The following is a 12,907-nucleotide window of genomic DNA, read 5'->3' on the forward strand; positions in this document are numbered from 1 at the left end:
CAAAACACCATTCCACTACTTCGATTCCAAGTACCGGCTCGGCTCCACATTATTGTTATTACAGTTTTTTGTGTTCCCCCTCTTACTCTTTTTGTCTCTCTATTTCTCTGACTCTCTCTTTGGTTAGACATTCGCTTAAACAGCTGTTTTTTAATCGTTTTCTGTTTTTGGTTGGGGCGTTGACACGCCCAGTCTAAAAGCTTACCTTTTAACTCGTTTTACTTTTTCGCATTCTCAGCTGCTTTTTCCTCCATTTAATCTCTTGCCCTCTCCCCCTCTTCATGCTCGACTTAGTTTTTGCTGAAATTTCAATTCAATTCGAGATTCGGATATCGATGGATTTTATATACGGATTTTTTTCGGGGGTAGTTTTGCGTGCACTCCGCCCCTGGACGGCTGTAGGAGGAGGACAAGCAGGGCAGCACCAGCAGCCGGCGCAGCACACCCTCAAAAGGTATCTGTGTGTCTGCGTGTGTGTATTGGTGTTTGTGCAACTCTGGAAAATGTGCTGCCGCAGCAGCACCACCAGGAAAAGCCGCTTCTGCCCAGAGGAGCCTCCACCACGTTGCCTGGGCCCCGAAATTGCACGTCTAGACAGCATTTTGCCATCTATTTGTTAAGCAGTTTTCCTCTTATTTTCCTCTATTTTTGCTGCCACGTTTTTTTGTTGGGATTTTCCTGACTTTTGGGCGGTAGTGTCAACTGCCTGTCTGCTGCTAGTTTTCCGCTTAGAGCAGCTTACCCAAGTGTTTGTCTGGGGGATTTGCATACGGATTCCAGGGTCTGACCAGAGCAGGGCAGGGCTGGAGGCAGCAAAGGACAAGTGGGTTGTTACAGAAGCTGTGGAGTAAATAAATGTTGAATAAAGTGAAAGAACAACCAGTGCATTTCATAGGAAAAATCACTCGAAATTTATTGTAATCAAATGAATTTAGCAAGAAATTGTAAGCTAAAATTCTGTTCAAATTCCATGAAAATTTTACCTATTTCATCATTCTTTTAAAGAAAAGTAATAATAGTTTCTAGGCATGCAATTAATCTTTAAATTAAATTAAATATTCATTAGAAATTATGCCAATTGTTTTCTTAAACTCCTTTTGTAACTAATTCCGCATTGTTCCGCCTTTTTGGCTCATTTCTTAACCATTTCTTTAGGCCTTTGGTTTTGCTTAAAGCTTTTCTGTTATATGATTCATGATGTGGGTTATAGAAAACCTGTTTCTCCCCGCCCCTGTGTACACCTCCTTCCTCCTGCCAAACATATTTCGTATCTTTTTCTTTGAGACTCAATAACGAATCATTGTTCGATTCATGGCGCAAAAATCGGTAGCCAGGGGAGCGCGTAATATATGCCCATAACTGTTTCGCTCCCGACATTTGCATAAGTGATTTGCACGCGAAATACTCGATATTCCACTTGGCCCAAACTCAAACTCAAGCCCCAGCCACAGCCACAGCTCCTACCCCTCCCACGCCCACTCTCAGCCGTTGCGCCCCCAAAAGGAAAGTGTAACCAGAAAGATTTTTGTTCGGTTTAATTGAATTTTGTTGGTCCGTGGCTGGAAAGCGAAGCGCGGTTGGTCGCATTAAAAACCATCATAATATTATAATATATATTTATAATGCAAAAATCATAGACTCCCCTCCCCTGCCCCTGCTCAGTGCGGGGCTAAGCGGGTCAAATGCGGGTCCGGCCGCCTGCAATCGCCACTCGAGCACAAACTTTCTTTGGATTTTTCGCTGCTTTTCACTTTAATTAAATTTAAAGCATGCGCCGGCCGTCGCAGCCGTCTCTTAAATTCCATTAAGACCGCTCGACCAACCGCTTTGCATATGCAAAAAAATAAAAAAAAAAGAGCTAAAAACTTGAGGCACGGATAAATAAAAACTGTTGTGTTTTTTTTAAGCATTTATTTCGACATTTGTTGAGTGGCGTGCGTTTTGGTTTCGGCTGGGAGAGAGGGAGCGAGGCAGCGAGGGGAAATCTCTTTTTTGGGGCAGCCAACCCACCCCAACGGGTCGTCTCTTGGGGTCTCTCTCTCTCCCGCTCTATCTCTATCCTTAGCTCTGAGTTTTATCTGTTTCTCTCTAATGTTGTTGTGTCTATAGCCGGGAACTAAAAATAGTTTGTGTGTTTTTGTTATTTTAAATTACTTTTGGCCTAGACAAGGTCCAACGCATTGAAGATGAGGCATGGCAGAGGCATTACTTGATTAGATATGTGGCGAACACAGATCTTTAATAAAAACTATGATAAACCACAGAAGAAAGAGGGAATAAAACCACTGAGAAGTCAACTAAAATCACTTTGGAGAGATTTCTGCATTATTTCTTTAATCTTTTTGGACGCGAGGACTGATAAAAATATCTATAAATATGCAAAACACAGATGAAGCTTATAGAGCATCTTTTAATAGGCCTTTTCCAGACTTTATTTTCCATGGCAGTTCATCTTTCACCAAATCATGCCGCTTAGCGGCTTAATTTGTCATCATTTTAGTGTTCCCCATAGATCAGCGAAGGCACCTCACCAATCAGCTGATGCTAGAGCCTCCAGGCACCTTGCCCGACGATCGATCTGTTGAACTTCAAGATCGAAGACGACTGCTCTCGTTCCCCTCCACTCATCTACTCGTTCAGCCCGTTCAGTTGTTGCCAGTTGGAGCTCCACTGAAGTGCAGCTGTTTAATGTTGTCGAGCACTGTGTAAATAATTTGTATGCCCCACAACTCGTATCCCGTGCCTCGTTTGCTCGTATTTGATCACTTTTCACATGACATTGAAAGCAAAACACTCACAAAAAATGAACGCGAATGAAGGAAACGAAACATTCACCCAGCCAATTGGCCAGCAGCACAAAATTTTGTTTCCGAATTGGAAATACAAACTCGAATCTTTTAGCTTTGCGTTTGCCATTGTATCCGCGACTTGTTGAGTGTCTAATAATAAGTGCGTGTCTGTCCATAAACCATTTTTATGTGTGCAGAGGTGTGGACATAATTTTATAAGGAGCTGTAAAGAACACGGGAGGCAAACGGCAGCTCAAAGCTCATATATCTTTTCGCAGCAGGTTTCTGGCGGGCTTTCGGGTGGGGCAAAGTGGCAGTGGCTGTGGCAGGGCGCGCTCTTCTATTTCTAACGTGTCCGCCATGATTGAAATTCTATCACTCCCCCCCAAGCAAGCAGGAATCACCCTCCGAATTGTTGTCCATCCCAAACGTTTGCTTAAGATTGCATTTGGGTTTTTCTTTCTTTCCCCCATTCGCTCATGTGAGATGATTTCCTTGCAAGGGTCACGGCCTCGTCCTCGCCCTTCGTCCTTTGCCTTTGGGCTGGGTTCCAATTAAAAGAAAGGGCGTCATGGGGTGGACTCTAGCTCAAGGCCAAGCATCTCATTCTCTCCACCATTCACTTGTCTCGCAAAACGCACCCTATCTACGGGATCTACACTGGATCTGTGGTATCTAGAAATCTGTTGCAAGGCTGCTGCTGCATTGCCACCTCCTTATTCTTATCGATTTTCTCACACACACTAATCCCCCCATTACAATATGTCTCTGACAATAGTTTTTGGCGTCGCCTCAAGGGAAATTCTAGCTCTCCTTCTCGACGGGTGGTTGCAAATTTATTTTCAGATTTTTGCTGATTTTTATTGCATCCGGCATCCGGGAGGAGGATACCAAAACCAAATTTGAACGCAATTTGAGACCAAGGCGCATATTTTTTAGCTGACTAAACGTGCGCATTTGTGCCTGGCTTTTGGGGATAATGTTTATAATGTATTCGCTCGAGTGTCAAAAGTGGCGTCAAATATCTCAAAAGTACGTTAAAAGGCCTTGGCCTGGGCCACAGTATATACAGTGGAGTGTGGCTATTGGGGAAGCACCAACGGGGGAATAAACTGTTGTTGAAGATGGAAGAACTATTGCTGATAGCTTTGGTTTTCTGGGGTACACAAAGAATCGAGTTTATATCCATTTAAATATGTAAACTTAATTCATGTTTCATCTAAAAAAATTCCCCAGAGTATCGTTTTCTTTAGCTGAGAGTATTCCCTGTACATTCCATAATGTATAGCTCATTCCTACAGCTATTAATTCTCTCTCTCTCTCTCTCTGTTTGTCTCTCCTCTGTCTCTCACCCTCTTGATGATCCATTGTGACTGTCCAACTGATTGCAAATTCTATTCACATCCAGCTTTGGGCAGTGCATTGGAAAATTATTACTTATTTTTTGCGCAATGTGGCACGTCTCACGTGGCGTCTATTCGATTCGGTGGCCAGTAGCCTTCAGCCAGTTTTCGCCGGTTGCATATTAAACAGTCGCCGTATCTACAAGATACAGATACACCGAATACAGCAGAGACAGTGGAAAACCATTTAAAATGTAAATTTGCAGCCGTTGCAAATTTGAAAAATATCTGCGGCTGCAGCGGCGGGCGGCGCCACACTGCCAAAGGCTGCCTCATGCTCCACATCCCACATGAGTGTTTCGTTTCATACCCAAAGATAAGCTCCACATTCTTGAACAATATGTAGATACATTTGAATATATATTCTTTGTATCTAGAGCACACACTTCCTTTCCGCTTAAGCCATAACTTTGATAAAAAGTTGACCAACTTTTGTAAGTTTCTGTGTTTCCAATGTGTTTTTGTGTGTCCCTGGAGATAACTAAAAGAATTCCCATTGATTTCCACACACATTTTCCCGCATTCTTTGCATATTTTTCCCAATAAATAAATAAATATTCAAAGTGCTTAGGAAAAGTGAGCAAAATGTGGCCAAATCCTATGATTAACACCTGAGGAATTCTACAATAAACAAATCTTGAATCTGCTGAATGTGAATCATCTGAAGATTGTTTGTTTTTCTGTGCTTCAGCAAAAAAAGGAAAGAATCTTGAAATAAATTATAATTTCCATAATAGTTTCTCAAGTTTTATGTGGCATATCGCATACAAAATAAATGTATAAAAATATATAGAGTAGAGTGTATTTCCAGCGTTTCCGCTTCATTCGTCTGCTGTCGATGCGTCAGAATTAGAGTCGGAATATACTTATCAGCTAAAACCATGCCACGGACAGACGGACACCCGGACAGACGGTCGAACGGTCGAATGTGACTAAATTAAATGAACCTGTTGCTGGTCGTAAAAATTCACTCACTCGCAGCAAAATTGGGTAAGGGGAACGGAACAGGTGACTGTAAAAATATATTCCCCTAGGCTCTAGGGGATTGCCTGCCGACTGGAAAGGATATCAGTTTTTTGCCTTAGGGAAAGAGGGTATAGATGACTTTTATTATGCCTTAATCTGGAATGGATATCCTGTACTAAAGATGAAGTGAAATGGAGAGCAAATTGTTGCTTAAGAAGGTGTTTAAATATATTTGTAATTTGTGAAAGAAATGAAAGCCAAATAAAGAGGGAATAAATCTTTAGCTGGTTGCCTCACTGTAGTTTCCTTTACTTTTCCTCCTATTGTTTCACAAACTCTTGTTCATTTTGCATGTTTTTCTTTGCTTTCCTACCATTCATTCTATTCTCTTGGCAAGAGCATGTGAAATTCAGTATGTTCTGGCCAAACACAAGCACGTAGAAACGCGAAACACACACTATCGCTGTCGTATCAGCAAAAGGTTAATAAGTAAATATTAGTTAGACATTAGATACACATTTGTGGTCATACGTACATTCATATCTATTGAAACTGTTTTTGCTTTTTATTCTGGCTTGTGGTAGTGGAGCACAAAGGCCAAATTCAATTATAGTTGCGGCCAAATAAAGCGAATAAACATGGCCAAAAGTTGGGTGTGGTCGGAACTTATGTGGAAGATTTGCGAGCGAAAAAATTCCACAAAGATTTGGAATAGAATTCTCGGAAAATCAATGGAATTCTCCGTTCGATAAGCATGCGGGTTCCCCTTTTTTATTATCAACAGGTTATCCGTTGTTCAACTTTGACCCTGGCCTGTCTTTTGTCTTGCCAAAACTTATTAATTACTTTGGGAATTAATGGCCAACCCTTGCGTGGCCCTCAGTTTGCTTTATAATTCATTTACGGCTGCGTGACTCTCTGCAGCGGCAACATGTGGCATTGTGGCAGAGTCTGAAGAGTCCTGAAGAGTGTGTGTGTGTGCCATTTCGCCAGAGATCTGCCACAGAAATCGGCCACAAATCACTCGAAATTACAGCGGGGGATGAGGGAGGGAGGCCACCCCGTTGTTCTGTGTCGAAAATGGGGTTTCCAGCACAATTTTTGAATGCACTTCTCTGGATGCACTCGAAATGAAGTGGGAAATGGGACAACGTCATCGTCATGGCAGCCCATGGCTGTTCCCTTTGTTCAGGGCCATGATATCTCACCCACCCCGTAGTGTCAGATGTGTGTGTGTGGCCCTAATGCCAGTTGGTATCACGTTTTAGTCGTTGATTCCTCTGGCAACACGTTTCATTATTTACACGCTGCTAGTTGATAAAAAGCTCGTTCTCTCTCTCCCACCCTTTGCTTCGTTTCTCTTCCCCGTTTTGAGTCATCCAATATCTGTGTCCCGCTCTGAGCTTGACTCACTCGCCCTGGCCCTGGGGGTGGCCGTGTGACTGCCACCCTACCCTCTGCGACAACAGCTGGGTGACTCATCAGCTGAGCCTGTCGCCTGGCTGTGCGTCCTTCCCTCCCCCCTTAGAACATTGCCTCCCGCTCACCCTCAGCGGCAAAGTGCTTGATTATGATGTTTGCTTAATACTCGTACTTTTTGCTGTTGTTGCCAGTGGGACAATGCGCCATCAAGGGGGAGCACGGCACAGCGCCCAAGCAGTGCACTGGCGGAAAAGGAAAATATTTATGTAAAAACTTGTTCGGGTTTAATTTTCAAGGAAATCTAAAGGTACAATTGTGGAATACATACAATAAATACTTCATATAAAACATCAAACCAAAGGGCCATCTAAGTCTTCCCTCATTCTTTTCTGTTTTTTGCTTGCATTTTCCATCAAATTTTTGTTCAGTGCATTGCAGCGTTCCTTGTCCATATGGAGGCTGTTCTCTGTCACACAGCCCCCACAGCTTTGGCCCTATTCCATGTAGCTTTCTGTGCTGCTGCCTGTCCCGCATGCTGCCACAAGTTCAAAGGCATTCAGGAAGAAAGGCAGAGAGAGAGAGAGAGGGCGAGCAGAAGGGCAGAGAACACAAAGAGAATTTTGCAAGAAGAAAAAAAAGAGAGACTCTTTGTGTGCGTGTGGGTGTGTGTTTGTGTGTGTTTCATCATCAAATGTAATGCAAAGAGGAAGGAAAGAGGACGCAGCCTTCGCTTCGCTTTTATCATTGTCGCATGTCGCTGAGGCCTCTGCCTGTCCCTGTGCCTGTTACCGCCTTCCTCTTGTGTTTTCTGGCCAGGCTTTTGGGTTTCCTTTCGTTTGGGTTTCGGTTATTTGGGTTTTCGGGTACCGCCTTTGTCTGTCTTCCCCTGCACTCCGCCCCGTGCCCCTTCCCAACCCATCACTGCTGCCACACCCGCAAAACAAATTAGCTTCATTTCCTGCCCACATGACATTCGGTGCCCATCGTTGCCCCTCCCCTCTCTCTCTCTGTGCTCCTCTCTCTGCCTTTAACCCTGCCCAAAAAAATTGCAATATGTTGTTGTGTTTTTTTTCTGTTCATAAATACATAAATTTTATGCGAATTTTTTGTATGCAAAGAGAGAGAGAGAGAGAGGGAGACTGCTCCTCCTCCACATGGATCGAAGATCGGAGGAGCGACGGAAATCGTTAAATAAAATGCTCTTCAGGCGATAAGCGCGTGCTGTGAGTGTTGCAGCAACATGTTGCGGGGGCTGGCGGCCTGCCTGTGGGTGGGAGGAGGGCGAGTCAATGAACCCCTCCTCCATGCAGCACCATAGCAATCGATTCTTTCCGATGTGCTGCTGTTGCTGCAACTCTTTTGAGTCATTTTCCGGCAGGCTTTCTGTGCTTGCAACTGAATCACATTCGCGTCGCGTGGCAGGCGGCATCATGGTCATTGGGGTGTTGGTGCCCATAGAGGGGCGGCCTTTGTCTGCCTTTTGATGTTTCATGACAGTTTCAAATAAAAAGCATCCATCAACATTGAAAAAAAGACACAGAGAGACGAAGACAGAGGGGCAAAGGGGCAATCCGGCCTCATCAACGGAATCTTTGTTGCTGTTGGAGCTTCTGCTTCTGGTATTGCTTTCAGCTCTTTGTTTTTGTTTCTTTCTCTGCATTGATCGTGAGAAAAGTGCATTTGATAGCCATAGGATCATCGCATCATCCAATCATCATCATCAACATCAGCGGCAGAGGTTGAAAATGCTATGAAAAAAGCTCTGCTCTTTCCAAAACTGGGCATTGCCTCTGTGACAACATTGTTGTGCCTGTGCCACTCAAACGCGCCACACATAATATTATTAAAAACTTTGTTAAACGAACCAGGAAGGGGGCGGTCATGTGGCAGCTCCCAGTGGGCTGGCAGCAGATGGCAAACGGCAAAGGCATAAAAGTTGCAAGTTTCTTGGCGTTTGCAAGTGGAGAAGACACCAAGAAGAAAAGAAGTTGCCACAGTTGCCTGGAGAGAGCAATGCACTCGCGCCACTGTGGAGCTGCAGAGCTGCCAACTATTTTGCATGCGTTTGAGTGCAGTTCCATGTGCCATGCCCCTTGTGTGCCCCCGCCCCTTGTGTATCTACTACATCCCTGCTCTGTGTGCTGTGTGCTGGGTCGTGTCATGTACTTCAGTTAATACTATTATAAAGAGGAACCAGGGTAGGCAGCCGCTGATTTGCCCTAGACATAGAGCAGAAAGAACGTTGACTCGTGCCACCCAGCAAGAGGCAGAGGCACTCTCGAGTTCATTTAATCAGCGCTGATATACGTATTTCCAAGAATAGCTAAAGAATGGGTTCGCTCTATAAAAGTGAGTCAAAGGCAGGAGGAATCACAGTCATATTTAATTGAACTTATTATTGGTTTTAATTTCTGCGAAGATTCCTATTTTTAAATGGGGAAATTCTGCCAGTAGTCTTATTATTCAGAATTCTATATCCTCTCTGAGTACATTTTATTAACCTTTCTTCTCTCTTTCTCCTATTTTTTCCAGGTAAGTTTCAACATTTCACCATCAATCAAGCCACGTGAGTCCCCCCGCCGCTGCATAAACATTTTGAGGGTGGGAAAAGCCTGGAAATTGTACAGCCATGAGATGGCCGACAATGCATTTTGAGTTTATTTTTACGGTTCGAGGCTCGCGGAGGCGCAGCATTTATTATAAACAAAATAGTAATGTTTACGTTAACATTGACTGGCGATGCGTACGTGCTGCGATCGAGAACCTGAATCTCCAGAAAGAAAGAAATGATTCGGTACGGGAATCGAAACCTCCACCCAGCCACCCAGCCACCCACCCATCGACGCATTTCTCTTTGACGCATTTCCGTGGCATTCTCCCGACTGTTTTGTAAACATTGTGTCCAACTTTTCCGACTTTTCACCAAAGCAAACACACAGGAACCGAAACATCTAATAAGTATATAGGCGATCTCAATCGATTCGATTTGTACTTTTACTTTTTATTTTGTTTTGGATTGCGCCTGTGCAGCGAATGGAAAATGATTCAAATTTGTATTCGAAATGGTTGATAACTTTATTCATAATCGATTTATATATCTGTAATATTTCTCCATGTGTGCCATCCATAAACGATCTGCATGTGTGTGTGTGTTTGTGTATAATATTTCTCCATATTTATTTAGTTTTTGTATTTCCGCATTTCTCGGATTGAAGTCACTTTCGGTTTCCATATGCGATCCAATTTATGGATTATGCATTCTCCCCCTTTCAATATGATTTTGCTGACTAATGGATACATGCATACATATGTATATCTCCCCCTCCACTCTTTTCGGAATAATTAACATTACAAATCATATAAATTTCCAACTCAATTTGCATCTCCCATTGTAAATAATAGCAACAAAAAAGGCAACAGCCGATAAAAGATTTTTATATAGTGTTATTGTCTCTTGTTTGTTTGTTTTGTTGGTTTTTTGTTGCTGTTGTTGGTTAGTATTATTATTTATGCATTCTATGGAAGAATGGAAGGTCTCTCTTTGAGGAGAGACACAAAGGTTGAGAGACAGACGGGGAATTTATTGGAATTTATTTCCCTGATCTTTTACGATCTCTCAACACAAGCGATCGGTGTCTGGTTTTTGGGTTCGGTTCGGTTCGGTTCCCCCTTTTGTTCATTTGCAAAAGTGAAAACGGTTTCCTAACGAACATTTCTTCTGTAATAATAAACAAATCAAATAACGAATAACATTTGAATGTTAATCCAAATGATTGAGAGGAAGAGTTCCGACAACAAAAGAAAACACCTGTTGGATCATCTAAATGAGGCTTTTCATTTGATTTGCATAGAAATTTCCATTGTTTCTGTTCTGAAGAATGTTTCTACCTAACGGGGAATCGAATGCAGGCCGTAAGAGTTAACCGTTGATGCAACTTCTCATCGTTTTGGGATCCCATTCCTCTTGAAAGATCTTTAAACAGTTTCCCTAACGGTACACAATTTGATAGAGACGTTTTCCATTCAAAAGGAAAATATATAAAAGAAAATGATCTAAAAAATAAACTTTTTATAGAAAGAGATAGAGAGCAGGCAGGAATGTTGTTGTGGAAAACCACTCTGTCTGCGTAATAGAATTTTCTGCAAAGGAAAAATTCGCCCACTCGAATGAAGCACACAAAAAAAGAGATCTTAAAATGATTGCTTTTGCTTTTCTTCAGACATTTAGCAACACTTGTTACGAAATGCCGCCGCACCCGCCCCCGCCCACTCATCTTTGATGATTTTCAAAATTGAATTTTCCTTTTGGACATGGCTAAGGCGTTGCCAGACCGCAGATCAGACCCCTCCGAGCACTGCAAAGTGATGGAAACAATGGATCGCGGCCACAGACCGAGACCCAGTCCCCAGTCTCCGAGTTGCAGACTCACTGGCACTTTTGGGGCACGAAACTCGTTTTTGGCTTTGGCCTGAGTGTTGGCTGGAAATTTAGCAGAGCAGCAGGCATCCATCCTCTGCCATCTCTCTCTTACTCTCAGTCTGTAGACTGCATTTAGCGTCGTCAAGCAGCTGGAACAGAAACTCAAAATACACACACACACACTGGAGGAGGAGGAATCAAGTAAAACAATACTCACATCCATCCCCGAACAATGGCGAACAGTCGGAAACACTGAAAACCGCGAGCAATTGAAACCAGAATTCGTTTGGTTTAGATTTTCACTTTTGCGGCTGCCTGACGGACACGACACACTCTCCTCCCCCAAGCATCGGTTCTCACTGTCCCTCCTACTACTCCTCCTTCCGCTTCCCCTTTAGGGATTGCAGTTGCAGTTCGCAGCTCGCAGTCTACCTCCTACTTTTCGTTCTCCTTCTTCCCCTTTCTTTCTTTTTATTTGCCCTACTCAATTTTCGAACTGCATTTGTGGGTAGCGACTGCCAGATGACCTGTAATATAACTTGATGGTGGGCATGCCCAAAAATAATATACACATTTATGGGTTATTTGAATGGTAATACTTATTACCTCTTGGAAGAAGTCAATGAAGTGTGATTAGTCCTCCCCTACCATATTTATATTTACATTTCAATCACTTTATTTACAGTCTCAATATGCTCGCTCATGCTCTTGCATTTTAAGGGGTACTAAAAAATAATGGGTTAGCTTTAATCGTTGCTTTTGTGTGTTGCGCTGTTTGTAGAGCTGACCGGCACGTGTTTCTCCCACATATCTAGCCCTCTCTCTCCCTCTCCTTCCCTTGCGGCTGCTGCTGCTTAGGCAATTTACGTTATTCCCGTTCTAAGGCACCCGCGCAGATGTTCCATTGAACTGAGCTGAGTACTGGTCTGTGTTTTACTTTATTTTCTTTGCTTTTCACTCGCTTAATTGCCAGCTTTCTGTCTTTCGCCGACTGTCTGAGTGGCCTGCAATTGTCCGAGTGAGTGTTTGAGGACTGGCTGCCGTCAGTCAGTTGTGTTTTAGACGCCTGGACTTTGGCCTGGACAATTGGCTTTTGGAATTGACATTGACGCCAAATGAGATTTGTGGCAAAACAATGAAGATCTTTGGAAATAGGGAGAGTAGGGAGTAGAAGCTTCAGGGCATTGAATAGAAGCTCCTTTGAAAATGAATGATATTTCTGCTCTAATCGAAACAGCTGCTGGCAGATCTTTTTGTACATAGTAATTCCCAGCGCTGTGAAACTCTCTCACGTTCATGTCGATTGAACCCGAAGTTAACCTTTTGTGAACTGGTCAAAGTCTTGTGTTGCAGGCCGCAAATGACGTCAGCATGCAATCAACTCACGGTCTTAGCCATCGAAGCACTCTAGTCTATGGTTTTTAGTCTTGGCTTTAGATTCAGCCGCTTCAGCCTCAGCCTCGACTTTGGTTTCATCTCTCCAGCTGTGGGCTTGGATGCCGCAACATCTCGAGAGATGCTTGTCTGCTGTGTGGCTGCCTGGCTGGATGGCTACTTTGGCTGCTTTTTTGTTGTTATTAATTGACTTTTGAGTTGACTCGCGAGTCGCGACTCTCGGGCGAAATGACAGCGCGCTTAATTTATTGCGTATACGCCCCACGTTGTTGTTTCTCGAAGGGAAGGTAGAGGCATAGGGCACCACGGGTGGGGCACAGGGGCACCCACAAGAGCTGTCTCGGAAGTAGACGCTTGAGGAAATTGATCAAGTTTTCCCCACACTGCATTTTCATGGCTCATAAATAAAAGGAAATTGCAATTGCAATGTTCTCAAGATGCAAGACGGAAGATGCTCTTTTGTTTTGTGGCTTTTCTTTTTCATAGAGGAAATGAAAGTAGTGGAGTATCGT

The 12,907-nt window shown here is 43.4% G+C and overlaps 1 protein-coding gene across 9 annotated transcripts in view; it reads left to right on the forward strand.

Annotated features, from left to right (window-relative positions):
• LOC117893408 (formin-binding protein 1-like) overlaps positions 1 to 12,907 on the forward strand; it is a 32,529-nt gene that overhangs the window by 1,872 nt on the left and 17,750 nt on the right. The window lies entirely within an intron of this gene.

This window comes from Drosophila subobscura, chromosome J (genome assembly GCF_008121235.1).
Source record: "Drosophila subobscura isolate 14011-0131.10 chromosome J, UCBerk_Dsub_1.0, whole genome shotgun sequence".
Lineage (NCBI taxonomy): Eukaryota > Metazoa > Arthropoda > Insecta > Diptera > Drosophilidae > Drosophila > Drosophila subobscura.